Raw genomic sequence first — 14,610 nt, forward strand, 5'->3', positions numbered from 1 at the left:
GAGAAGGAGTTTAGCCATGGACCCATGGGTCGTTAGGTTTTTTAAGGCAGTTGACAGAGTTACGCCAGTAAAGGGCTCCAGATTTCCTCCCTGGGATCTTAACTTGGTATTGAATGCCTTAACCAAACATCCTTTTGAGCCACTAGATTCTTGCTCAGTTAAATTGCTTACCCTTAAGCTGGTTTTGTTGATAGCCTTAACGTCAGCCAGGAGGGTTGGGGAGATTCAAGCCCTCTCCATTAACCCCCCTTTTATGTCTGTCAGAGAGGATAGGGTAGTGCTGAGACCAGATCCCGGTTTTATGCCGAAAGTCCCTTCTAGGTCAAATAGGGCTCAGGAGGTAGTTCTTCCAGCTTTCTTTTCAGAACCGAAAGATGACAGAGAAAAGGAGCTGCATTCCCTTGATGTCAAGAGGTGTATTTTGCAGTATCTGGAAGTAACTAAAGATTGGAGAACATCTTCTGCCTAATTTGTACTATTCGGTGGGGTTAGGAAAGGTAATACGGTCTCTAAGGCGTCTATTGCCCGCTGGATCAGAGAAGCTATATCCCTGGCGTATTCAGTATCTGCCGTTTCTCCTCCTGTTTCTGTGAGGGCTCACTCCACGAGGGCGGTGTCTACTTCCTGGGCGGAAAGGGCCAGCGTATCCATTGAACAGATTTGTCGGGCAGCCACCTGGTCTTCTCCGTCCACTTTCTATAAGCACTATAGGCTTCAGCTTGATTCTATTTCTGACCTACTCTTTGGCACAAAGGTCTTGAGTACTGTCACCCACCCTGAGGATGATCTCTGAAATCTCTCTCTAAGGTGCTGTCGTGGGGGAGGGGAAAAATGATGATTACACTTACCGGTAATCTGATTTTCCTGACCACACGACAGCACCTCTTTATTCCCTCCCTCTTGGTGTGGGGCTGTATGTTCACAGGTGTTGAAAAAAAAGCATAGATGCTCCCTGGCCCATGTAAGACAATGACCACAGGTACCCTTGCAGGTCGACTAGTATGCAGACCTTGCTGATCTAAACGGTTTCGAAAGGTCTGACATGACACTTGGATGACTGTCACCTTCCTTAAATGTGCTTGGAGCTGTGTGCCATTCATCATCCGGTACCGCAGGGCATCAGTGTGGTATGTGGCCAAAGGACGTCCACTTCTATGCTGTGTGACACTCTAAGCTCAGTGGCCACTTCCGTCTGAGAACATCCTGCTTTAAGTCTCGCAATGGCGAGGTACTGATGATCATTTGTTAGGTGTTGTCTTGGTCTCATGATGTCAAAATGTGAACAGCATGATGAGGAGGACTGTTTAAATACCAATTCTAATTAAACCAGGAAATGTATTGGTCGATTCATGGATCAAACACCTGTTGTGAATTTTGCCATTAAGGTCCTTGTTAGAGAACAGCAAGTTGTGCAAAAAGTACTGAAACATTGAACAGTTGGACATGTGCATTCAAAAGTTTAGAGAAGGCCACATTAAGTTCACCTGTAAAGGTTAGCGTGCATTTTAGGTTCATCCTGAAATTTCACCAACAAGCCAAATATCCCTAAATTTTTGTCAGTATTGTATATAGGTAGGTTGCAGATTGCCTTAATAGGGTCGCATTTTGACATCCGTATTACAGCCGCATTACCTGTACTATTACTTAATACCACTGACCTGCAATTGAATTAACCACTGCCACATTGAATTAACCACTGTCATTTTTATTTTGGTATTTTTTTATTTTTTATTTTTTTAGAATCAGAGGTGTAAAAAAAATAAAAACTGGGGAAAATAGTCTGATTTTCACAATTGTAATTGTATTTTTTTGTTAATAGCACAACATGCAACCAAAATATTTTTCTATTATGTCTCTTTTCCATAATAGTGGGTTTTCATTTGCGTTATGGAATTTTGTTATAGGGTTACAATGGAATATAACTGAATTTAAGGACAGAATGCAAAACGGTTATAAGAGGCATTCCGTTTTGCCCCATCCTAATCCATGTCTATGGGGACAAATAACGGTTCAGTTTGATTCCGTTATACATGGCGTAAAAAAATAGTCTGGTCGACAGGACATTTTTCTTCCATCATGTATATACTGTATAAATAGTCTTTTTGATATATGGTATGATGGGTGTTGGTCATTGAGGGCAGGGCTAGAAGCTGCAGTTTGCCGTGCAGTGGAATTTTTTTAAATCTTTTTATTTCTTTTTTTTATGCTGTCTTTATTATTTTCTTTATTTTATACTTTGGAGGACATTTAACGTTACACTTTTTTTTTAAATCACTGATTTCTCTTGTATTTGGGGCTAACATTGTAGCCCCAGTTACGGGGGAATACCGTTCCCAGAGAGGTTGTACATGACTGTACAACTTCACTGCAGAGCTGATCTGGGTCTGATAAAACCCAGCAGCTCTCACAGACTCTCAGCCCCCAGGGATCACATGACTGCTGGGACAGGAGCAGGAGGTGGCATTGCTCTTTCCTGATCTCTATATACAGCGCTCATTGAGCACTGTGTACAGATCTATGACAAAAAATACATCCCTGCCTTCTCTGTGGGGCACCCTGCTGTCACTGAAGTGGGCTTCCAGCTCCAGCAGCTGCATGATTGCAGTGCATGGGAGCTGCAAATCAGCATAGCACAGCAAGGTATACAGTTTCCCTAAAGCCTCATTCACACATCAGTGTCCGTGCCTAAATCTGTGAAAAGTTGGTAGGTGATGCCTCCATGAAGATGTCCGTGTTGGGTTCATGTGTCTGTTTTTTGCTGTACGTGTGTCATTCGTGTTTTACTGACACTAAACAGTTGAACAGCTGAAAAATAATTTTCAAAGCATCTCTTCCTAATGATCCGTGTTGCATCCGTGGTTTACACGGATCTATAGACTATATTGGGCGTGATGGATCCGTGAACACAAACAAAATAGAGCATGCATCTGTACTTAAAAAACTGACCCACAGACCATGCTAAAACATTGATGTGTGAATACACACATTAAAATGAATGGGGACGTGTGCTGTCCATGGAGAACGCGTACAGCACACGTCCATAGAACACTGACGTGTGAATGAGGCTTAACTTAAAAACGTCATACCTTGCTGTCATACTCTGTTTCCGTGGCTCCCATGCACTTTAAAGGGGTTCAGAAAATGAAAATACTTAAATATTACTTTATTGTAAATGTATTCCCATATACCTTTCATTATTTATAATGGCTCATTTTGTTTAGGGAGCAATCATTGAAAGAAACAAAATAGCTGCCGTCCTATTAGTACACACAAAACCTGTCCTAATCATACAAGAGGACAAGTTACTTCTGAGCACTGAGGTAAAGAGCTGCCTCATCCTCATCTCCTACTTGTCAGGGGTTATGATCCTGAATACAGACTATAAGAACTTTAACTGAATCTCTGTGGGAATGGAGTTCATGAGGAGACATGAAGGACAGAGAGGATGGACAGGACAGACTGTGGTAATGGAAATTGCATACACGTGCTGCTGCACATTATCCACATCACCCCACCCTCCTCTCTGTACTTCATGTCTCACCATGAACTCCATTTCTACAGAGATTTAGCTGAAGATCATATTAAACAGTATTCAGTATCACAGAAGAAGATGAGGCAGCTCCTTAGCTCAGTGCTGTGAAGTAACTTGTTCTTCTGTGTGATTAGGACAGGTTTTGTGTGCACTAATAGGACAGCGGCCATTTTATTTCTCCTAATGATTGCTTCACAGACAAAACATACCATTATAACTAATGAAAGGTATTTGGGAATATATTTATAATAAAGTATTATTTAAGTATTTTCATTTTCCTAATTCCAGGAGAACACCTTTAATAGGAGCTACTGAAACAGCGGCGTGCCAGCGCTCTCTGCGGTTTCCCGGCCACAAGGTGGTCAGGACTTGGTCCCATCTTGCCTTACTAACCGCTAGATGAGACAACCTCTTTAAAGCATTTTTATACAGGCCAATGACCTAGCAAACCAACATTCGTTAACAATCATTACACGGGTAGGAGGGCACAGATGTTTTTGATCAAAATATATTGGCTGAGAGTCTCAGATTTTATCATATCAGAGTGAGGGCTTAGTCCATATATAATGTTTGCATCTATTGTGTTAGGGCATTATTTTCCGAGATTTTTTAATCATTGCCTCTTGTACATATGCTGCCGATCAGCTGAGAATCAAACAAACCCTCATTTGTCAACTGATTGTATCTTTTATGAGGTTAAAAATGCAAATTTCTCGGCAGCATATCTCCCTGTGTTAACTGGATGTGCTACCAACAAATCCAAACTGAAGGGGGACAAATGATTGTACTAACGATCCATCCATCCCCATACAGAAAGATGTTTGGTACATATACATGTACTAAACAAATGCCAGTCAACATGCTATATCTGCGGTCGACACTCTTTCACCATCAGATAATCTGACCATTAAAGGAACCCAGTTTTACAAACTGGAATAGTCACAGAAAATTCTGCAATGAATCTGCCACATCTGAATATACTTTTACAATTAATCTAATTACATGCACATCAAAACTCATTTTGGCAAAAACCAAAGACAGATGCCACATGACAGATGGTACTATATAAAAAAAGCTCAGCATAGGTATTTCTGCATTACACCATGTGCATTAACATTTGCTTGTCGGAATATCCGTGCTTCTATGTGTCATATCAGTTGTCTTCCCGCATAAATATGCTATAGTAGTCTAGTTTTTATCTATGGAAATTTTAGCTGCCTTCAGCATATTCCCAGGAAGTGTCAAGTCATAAGTGATATGTCAGCCCATATAATCTGACTATTGATACGCTTTACTTATTGTATTAAGCCTCATGCAGACATCCGTGGAACGCGGTCCGTGAGATACCGGACTGGCATTGCAGGAGCGCACGGCGTCACAGCAACCAATGACGCTGTGCGCTCCGGCAATGCCAGTCCGGTATCTCACGGACCGTGTTCCACGGACGTCTCCATGAGGCTTAAGACAGCAGGTTTGTGCTTTCCCAGCCTCAGTCCATTTCTTTAATTCATCCAAAATCACGGATTCACCTTTTACACAGCCTGCATTTCCTCAATTGAATCAGCATTTAGGATATTGTTGCTGATCGCCTTATAGAACTTCTTTGCTCAGTAGGTATGCAGAATACAGACTACCATAATGTATGTATTGTCATTCCAGTGCCACCAGTTATTTACTGGGCTGCAGTGGTGATATGCCTGCTTACGCATGTGAACACTGTCCGCTTCTCGGCATATTTGCCGTGATGTGGCAGGATCTACGCTGCTCCCTATTATAGTGAATGGGGCTGGGCGGACTTCCGGCATCGCACGTGCGTACACTGTAGTACGGATCGGGCAGGCTGTACCCCTACTGAAACAGCCTGCTGGGAGAAATAAACGCCAGTGTAAAAGTAGTGCCTTAGTGGAGAGGGCACAGGCAGGAGCACTGCATAGCACATTGTAATGGTGAAACTTGGGTGGTCATCTAGATATGTCAAAAGAAGATTTCATGGGGTTCATAATGCAGACTTAGACCTCTTGCACACGGCCGTTCGCGGTCCCCAATGCACGGACACTACCCGTGCGGCTGCCATGACGGATCCAGACCCATGCAACTTGAATGGGTCCGTGATCCATCCGCATTGCAAAAAAATAAAACAAGTTCTATTTTTTAGCCGTGCGGAGGCACGGAGAGAACCCCGCGGAAGCACTCAGTCGTGCTTCTGCGGGGTTTCGTTCCTCCGTAGTGCTTCCGCACCGCACCTTACGGATTGCGGACCCATTCATTTGAATGGGTCCGCATCCATGATGTGGTGAGCACATGGCCAGTGCCCGCATATTGCGGACCCGCTGTTTGCAGGCCGCAATACGGGCCACAGCCGGCATGAGGCCATGTGCATGAGGCCTTAGGTGCAGATAGTTTAAAGGGGTTTTCTGACACTTGTTAACTGATGACCTGTCAAACAGCTGATTGATGGGGGTCCCACGTGTCGGACCCCCACCGATCAGACACTGATCAGTTTCAGTGAGTCGGAAAACCCCTTTAACCCGATTTCAATGCTGTCTCTAAAACATTTTATCCATTTTATGCACAGCTTCTTTTCTTTTTTCATTACCTGTATGAATCAATGGAAAATCCATCTTTAGGAATTCAGTGGGTGTACACGTTTGGCCAGTGACAAGCACTCTTGCATTTATTGCTCTTTATCACAGAAAGTCTGACAGCACCTCCTGGTACGTTGTCAGTTAATAGTAAACTACCCAGTCAGTGCCTCACATGGCAAACATTCAATAACCTTTCAACAGATAAATCACTATTGTTTCATATCTCTAGTATTGATAGCAGATGGTACGACCTACGTATTAACCCTTAATAACCACACCAATGTAGAAATGCATTAGACATAAGAGTATTTACATACAGAGAACATATTGAGATTAAAGGGGTTCTGCAGTTTGTTTAAACTGATGATCTATCCTTTGGATAGATCATCAGCATCTGATCGGCGGGGGTCCGGCACCCGGGACCCCCGCCGATCAGCTGTTTGAGAAGGCAGCGGCGCTCCAGGAGCGCCGCGGCCTTCTCACTGTTTACCGCAGGCCCAGTAACGTCACGACTAGTATTAACTGGCCTGGGCCATTCAAGTGAGCAGACCTTAGCCACACCCAGGCCAGTTGATACTAGTCGTGATGTCACTGGGCCTGCGGTAAACAGTGAGAAGGCCGCAGCGCTCCTGGAGTGCCAGTGCCTTCTCAAACAGCTGATCGGCTGGGGTCCCGGGTGTCGGACTGCCACCGATCAGATGCTGATGATCTATTCAGAGGATAGATCATCAGTTTAAACAAACTGCAGAACCCCTTTAACGATCAAATCTAGACGGTAGACATTATTCTTTATTACTCTCTATATATATTTTTTTAGATTTTAATAGTTTGGACATTTTCAGATGCATCGATACCTATTATATTTATTTTTTCTACTATTTATTTTTATATGTAAAATTGGAAAATGGGGGTGATATGAATGTTTAAGGCCCCAGACTGTCATGGCAACTGCTCAGAACCCGGCTTTTTTGCCACGCTGGCTCTGCTCTTTAACCTTAGATGTCACCGGTGCTATTGACTGTGGCGTCTGAGGGGTTAAATGACCAGGATGGGTGTTATATCCGGTTACACAGCTGGCACTCACCATGTATGGCGCGGTCTCAGTATACGAGTACGCTCCATACACTTACACAGCACCAGCGACATACAGTTACGTCGGCGTGCGTGTAAGAGTTAAAAATTTAATAAAAAGTGAAGAGTTGTTAGTGTATGTGTAGTCACCCTTTTGGTGAATTTTTTTTAAATCACATAATTAGTTGAATAAGTTTCTCCCTGAGTACGCTCAGAATGTCACATGATCTGTCACATGTAAATACATCTGTTCTGAAAGGACCTTATATCTGGAATACTAAGCAAGCAACAGAGACAAAGTTGTAAAGAAGTATAGGTCATTGGGTATAAAAAACTTCTCAAACTTTTAACATCCCATGGAGCCCCATTAATAGGTAAGAGAAGGTAACTGCTTGGCGCAAAGAAGGACTGGCATCAACCGGGTCAGATGTTGGTTAAATCTTCTTTAGTGGACAAAGTGCAGTATAGCCAAAACAACGCATTTCGGGGATGCTCTGGTCCCCTTCTTCAGGTTAGGGCTGCTCCAAGCAGTTACCTTCTCTTACCTATTACAATCCATTGGAAGATTTGGCCTCTCTACCAAAGGCACTCTACCTGCGGCAGCATACCTGGTGACTGGACATATAATTTCTCAAAGTCTACAATAGAGTTGTGCCTATCTATAGCACAACTCTAAAAGGTGAGCCTCCACTGTGGAGTTACTCAATACCTTGACCACTATCCTGAACATATTTGCCCTATGTTGCGCTCTGTTTTTATTTTATTTTTATGGAGCCCCATTAAATCCATTATAATGAAATGGAAAGAATATGGCTAAACTCCAAACCTGACAAGAGAAGGCCATCCACCAAAATTCACAGACTGGTCAAAGAGAGCATTAATCAGATATTTAACAAAACAATAATACTAAATAAGCTCCAAAGATTCACAGCGGACCACTAGAAGCCATACACTCCAGAGAGAGGGGCTTTATGGAAGAGTGAAAAAAAAAAAAGGCCTTTACTTAAAGGGGTTATCCAGGAATGGATAATGATGACCTATCCTCATAGGTCATCATTATCACATTGGCGGGGTCTCAGTTCCGACACCCCTGCTGATCAACTGGTTCACCGGAGTTCTGGTAAGCGCAGCCTACTCCTGAAGTATGATAGGTTCAGCTTCATACGGTGGGGTGCTTTTTATCGTTAGGGACTGTAATACTGGTCAGGATTGAAGGAAAGATGGATGTTAGTAAATACAGGGCAATACTTGAAGAAAACCTGTTATAATCTGCAGGATGATGACCCTAAACATACTGCTAAACCCACATTAAAGTGGTTTAAACAGTTTTCCTGTTTGCATCAACATCCTTTAAAGCAATAATTTATGAAGGTAGCTGTAATTTTGTAATGTACCTTCATTGCTCCTGTCTTCTGTCCTGCGATGTGGACAGCCCTGAGGAAGCCGTATTGCTCCGGCGATACGCGTTGGGTGTTTCTCATGTTTCCAGGTCCACTGCACCAGCTGGTTATGTAGGTTTGGCTTGTGATATTTGACCTTATCATGGTCCGTCTTTTTTCTTAGTTGTCTTACCTTACCTGACATTTGTTTTATGTTATTTATTGAATTCCTTTATATGCTGGTTTATAGCGCATATGCCTATTTGTGGCAACTCAGTGGACCTGTGTGTGTCTGTTATACATATTCTATTGCATACTGCACTTTGTCTTTATTGTATACAATTTTTAATGTGTGTCTGTTTGTGTGTCTAATAAACTTTATATACATTTTAATATTGATTCATTGTTGGATGTGCATTCGTGGGGTGGCTTGTTTGACTCTCTCTTGGGTCAGGTTATTTGTCATATGCTCGTTCGCCACCCTTTGCACTCCTTGGATTATTTGGTGTGCCCCCTGTCTCTTTTAACATGTCCATGGAGCTCTTTCTTATTCCCTGTGATGTTATGTCCATGAGCACTTCCACATGCCTTGCAGCATAAACATCATGGGTGCCATTATGCACTGAAGTGACCCTTTTTATACTATCTTATACCATTTAGCCTTTGGTCCCCTGAAGAACCGGCTCAACTGTTGGGGACACGTATTGGGACACTCAAAGAAGATGTTCAGGGAGGTATTAGGGTACATTCGGGGCGGGTGCTTTGCCTGTAGGTAGAGATAGTGTAAGGGGCAGTATGGGGATAACTATGTGTCCCGTGTGTGGATCTTTGAATAACCTGTACGGAGATTCGTCTTCGCACAGTATTAGAATGTATGGGCTCCGATGTGCTGAAGTAAGTTGTTCGCGATGTTGAGGTACTAGTCGGAACCGAAGCCGAGTTCGGTTTCAAGTTTTAAAGTGGTTTTCCACTTTAAAAATCAACTACCGAAGTGTAACAGTCCTACAGGCTCACCTGAGTCAGAGGACCGCTGGCTGGAGGTAGGAGTGGAGCCCAGTGGCAAGGACCGCAGGCAGGTAGGTGCAGGAAGTCTGGCAGAGGCGTAGTCGGTAGGCAGGCGGTGGGTCAGGGCAGGCGGCAGTAAGCACGGTCAGACAATCCGGATGGCAACGGTGGAAGCAGTTCAGTAGATAGGGACAAAGCAGAAGAGTAATCGGTAGGCAATTCCTGGTTAGCAGTGGACTTCCAGTAGTAGCAAGAGAAGCAGCTTGATCAAGGCTCAGGAGCTCAATAATCAGCAAACTGGAGTGCAAGGGGCTGGACTTATATAAGGAAGTACCAGGTGTGGGGAATCAAGGGTGATGAGCAAGGCTTGGCAAGACTGAGGTTAACTAATAGGCTTCAGGGAGGAATGTCCAGAGAGGACGGTAGCCTAGTAAGCAGGGCTACTGCCTGGGATGTGGCTGGTCATGGGTTCGAATCCCGACAGTACTCCCCCCCCTTCCAAGGTGACCTCCGGGCACCGCAGGGGCAGGCTTATCGGGGTGCCGTTGGTGGAACTCTTTTTCCAGTCTGGGGTAGGCCTTTGTAGGGGATGAAATGGGCCATCTTGGTGAGACGGTCGACCACGACCAGGATGGTGTTCATCCCTTTTTAAGGAGGAAGGTCTACCACAAAGTCCATGGAGATCGAGCCCCAGGGGTGGGAGGGAATCGGGAGGGGTTGTAACAGACCCACGGGAGATGAACGAGGAGTCTTATTGCGGGCACAGACCGTGCACGAGGAGATGTACCTCTTGATGTCCTCCTTGTATGTTGGCCACCAGAAGGAGCGGGAGAGTTTCATGGTTGAGTTTGAGCACTTCGAGCCGTGCGATTTCTGGTACATATAGTTGTAGGTCCTGATGAAACCAATGACCGTTCTTAAACGTAAGGCTGACATTCCCTGTGGGGTGGGCGAGGAAGGGGTCATTTTCATATCCTTCTTTGATTGTGCCCAGGAGTTCTTTAGAGTAGGTGGCCCCTACGACCCTTCTCTCGGGTAGGATGTTATTTTGGACCTTGTTACTCTGTGAGGGCTCGGAAAACATTCTGGAGAGGGCGTCAGCCTTGCCGTTTTTTGATCCGGGGCGATAGGTGATGAGAAAGTTGAAGCGGGAAAAGAATAGGCTCCATCTGGCCTGTCTGGCTGAGAGTCTCTTAGCGCTGCGGATGAACTTGAGGTTCTTGTGGTCAGTTAGTACGATTATGGGGTTGGTGGCTCCCTCCAGCAGGTGTCTCCACTCGGAGAAGGCATCCTTGATCGCCAGTAGTTGTTTGTTCCCAATGTCATAGTTCTTCTCGGAGGGGGACATCTGGCGGGAGAAATATGCGCACGGGTGTAATAGCATCCTCTCCCCTGTCCGTTGTGACAAAACTGCCCCCACCGCGGAGTCTGATGCATCCACTTCGACTGTAAATGGCAGCTCGGGGTTCGGGTGGATTAGGATTGGAGCAGAAGTGAAGAGGAGTTTCAACTTGGTGAAGGCCTCCTGGGCCTCGGGTGTCCAGGAGAAGGGGACTGCCTTCTTGGTGAGTTGGGTGATAGGTGCTATGACCTTGGAGAAGTTCCGGATAAACTTCAGATAGAAGTTGGCGAAGCCAATGAATCTTTGTATCTCCTTCTCGTTTCTCGGAACGGGCCAGTTCATCACAGCTTGGACCTTCCCCGGGTCCATACTTAGGCCCTCAGGGGAGATGATGTATCCGAGGAACTGAGTGGTGGTTCGCTCAAACTCGCATTTCTCTAGCTTGATATAGAGAAAGTTCTGTTGGAGTCTCTGCAGTACCCTGCGGACATGTTCGCGGTGCTGCTCGAGGTCTTCAGAGAAGATCAAGATGTCGTCCAGTTAAACGACTACAAACAGATCCAGCATGTCCCTGAGGACATCGTTAATGAAGTGCTGGAAGGTGGTGGGAGCATTGCAGAGTCCGAAAGGAATGACCAGATACTCGAAATTACCATAACGTGTCCGGAAGGCGGTCTTCCATTCGTCTCCAGGGCGGATTCGGACGAGGTTGTAGGCCCCTCGAAGGTCGAGTTTAGTGAATATCTTCGCTGCCCGGAGTCTCTCGAGGAGTTCTGAAATCAGTGGGAGCGGGTACCGTTTTTTTACGGTTATGTTGTTAAGCTTTCTGTAGTCTATGCAGGGACGCAGGGAGGAGTCTTTTTTCTCTACGAAGTAAAAGGGGGCTCCCGCTGGGGAGGTAGAGGACCGGATGAACCCCTTCCTCGGGTCCTCGTCCAGGTACTCTTTCAGAGCCTTGAGTTCAGGCTCTGAGAGGGGGTAGATACTGCCAAAGGGTATTTCGGCCCCGGGCAACAGTTCTAGTCGTAGGGTCGGTGTGGTGGCAGCTTGTCTGCGTTTTTCTTGTCGCAGACATCCTGGAACTCGCTGTATTGAGGGGGTAGCAGATCCTTGACAGATAGTTTTGAGATGGTGGTGTCTTCGGGTGGAAGGACGGGTTTGTGGGAGCAATTTAGCGAGCAGAACTCGGACGGGAATCGTATGCAGCGGGTTTCCTAGTCCACCGAGTGGTTGTGGGTGGCCAACCATGGGATGCCCAAGATCACCGGGAACTTCGGGGAGGTGATCAGCGAGAAGTGGATCTTTTCGCGGTGATCGGGTTCTATGAGGAGTTGTAGTTCGGTGGTCTCGTGAGTGGCCGGCCCCGAGGAGAGTGGGGATCCGTTGATGGTTTCCAGGTCAACGGAGGCTGCCTTGATTGTCAGTGGAATGTTCTTTTCGCGGGCGAAGGTTAGGTCCATGAAGTTGCCTCCCGCCCCGGAGTCTAACATCGCTGAACAAGGGAGTCTAACATCGCCCCTCAATGTCGATGAGGATGGGAACGATGAAGTGGGATCCATGAGCCGCCGTGTTGTTATTTTCCGGGGCTGCTGGCGGGGTTGAAGTCTGTGGTTGCTCCTTTAGTTCCGTGACGGCAATAGTCTTTCGGATCTTATGAGGACATTTGATGGCAAAATGACTCGGCTCCCCACAGTAGAGGCAGAGGTTTTCGACCAGCCGTCTCTCCTTCTCAGCTGTGGATAGAGACCTACGTAGAGCGTCGACCTGCATAGGTTCAGTTGCTGACTGGGGGTCGCGCTGGGCGGTGGAAGAGAAGGAGTAAGTGTGGTCCGAGGACCAGAGTCTTTCTTTCTTCCTCTTGGAGAGTCTTTGATCTATCCGGATGCTTAACTGAATGAAGTCATCCAGATCGTCCGGGGCCTCAACTCTGGCGAGTTCGTCCTTTATTAATTCGGACAGGCCTCGCCGGAATTGGCTCCTCTGTGCCGCTGGGTTCCAGGTGGTGTCCGTGACCCAACGGCGAAACTCGGCGTTGTATTCGGTGACGGAGCATCTCCCTTGCCGCAGACCATGTAGTCACGCCTCGGCTGTCGCACAGCGGTTGGGGTCGTCGAAGACTTGGCTCATGGCGGTGATGAAGTTGTTTAGGTTGTCCAGGAGCTGACTGTTAGTCCCCACGTAAGGTAATGCCCATGCTAATGCTTCATCTGTCAGGAGATTGACCATGAATAGCACCTTCTATTTCTCGGTGGTGAAGGGGGCCGGGTACATCTGAAAATAGATGCGGCATTGGTTTAGAAACCCCCGATACTGGCGTCTGTCGCCGCCGAATCTTGATGGGAGTGGCATGCGGGTGTCTGCGGCCGCGCTGCGGACATCCAGGAGTTGCCTCTGTAGTTCAATAATCTCCCTTTGCTGGCTTTGGACTACGCCTTTGGAGCTGGGCAAATTTCTCCTGATATGTAGTACCAAATTCTTGACGTTCGGAGACCTGCTTACGCAGAGTGGCCATTGCGGACTCCATAGTGGGGCTGATTATTCTGTAACAGTCCTACAGGCTCACCTGAGTCAGAGGACCGCTGGCTGGAGGTAGGAGTGGAGCCCAGTGGCAAGGATCGCAGGCAGGTAGTAGGTGCAGGAAGTCTGGCAGAGGCATAGTCGGTAGGCAGGCGGTGGGTCAGGGCAGGCGGCAGTAAGCGTGGTCAGACAATCCGGATGGCAACGGTGGAAGCAGTTCAGTAGATAGGGACAAAGCAGAAGAGTAATCGGTAGGCAATTCCTGGTCAGCAGTGGACTTCCAGTAGTAGCAAGAGGAGCAGCTTGATCAAGGCTCAGGAGCTCAATAATCAGCAAACTGGAGTGCAAGGGGCTGGACTTATATAGGGAAGTACCAGGTGTGGGGAATCAAGGGTGATGAGCAAGGCTTGGCAAGACTGAGGTTAACTAATAGGCTTCAGGGAGGAATGTCCAGAGAGGACGGTAGCCTAGTAAGCAGGGCTACCGCCTGGGATGTGGCTGGTCATGGGTTCGAATCCCAACACAAAGTTAATCAAGGATGTCACACGCGACATCGCGAATAACTTACTTCAGCCTATCGGAGCCCATACATTCTAATACTGTACAGAGATGAATCTCCGTACAGTATTATTCCGAAGTTTTTAACAAAGCGACTTGGGATGAAGCATCTGAAGCTCGCTTCGCTCAGCACTACCTATGATCCTTGGGTCACAAACTTTCCTCATTTTAGAAAAGGTGGGCTGCCTGCTGGCTGAAGATCAGATTACATAGACGTCTATGAAGAGGGGAGGAGGAGTAGATGCCAGGTTACAAGTGATTAACTGACATTTAAAGGCTTATCGGGTAATTAATATTGATGACCTATCCTCTGGGTAGGTCACCGATATCATATCGGGGGCCCACTGATCAGCTGTTTGAAGAGCCAGCACTCTGTGAGCACTGTGGTCTCTTCCTAGGCCATGTGACATCACCGTAAATCAGTCACATTGCCTAGCTGAAACTCGGCCCCATTAAAGTGAATGAGGCTGAGCTGCAATACCAAGCACAGCTGCTATACAATGTACTGTACTTGGAAAGCTGCCGGTAACTGACTGCTTACCAGAGCTCCAGTGAGCACGGTGGCCCCCTGTAACAGCTGATATCCTTAGGATACGTTATCATTATCTTACCCTAGATAAC

At 46.3% G+C, this 14,610-nt stretch overlaps 1 protein-coding gene across 1 annotated transcript in view; it reads left to right on the top strand.

Moving 5' to 3' along the window:
• The window catches only part of LOC121002432 (ethanolaminephosphotransferase 1-like), a 71,929-nt gene that overhangs the window by 6,218 nt on the left and 51,101 nt on the right, over positions 1-14,610 (top strand). The window lies entirely within an intron of this gene.

Source organism: Bufo bufo, chromosome 5, assembly GCF_905171765.1.
Source record: "Bufo bufo chromosome 5, aBufBuf1.1, whole genome shotgun sequence".
NCBI lineage: Eukaryota > Metazoa > Chordata > Amphibia > Anura > Bufonidae > Bufo > Bufo bufo.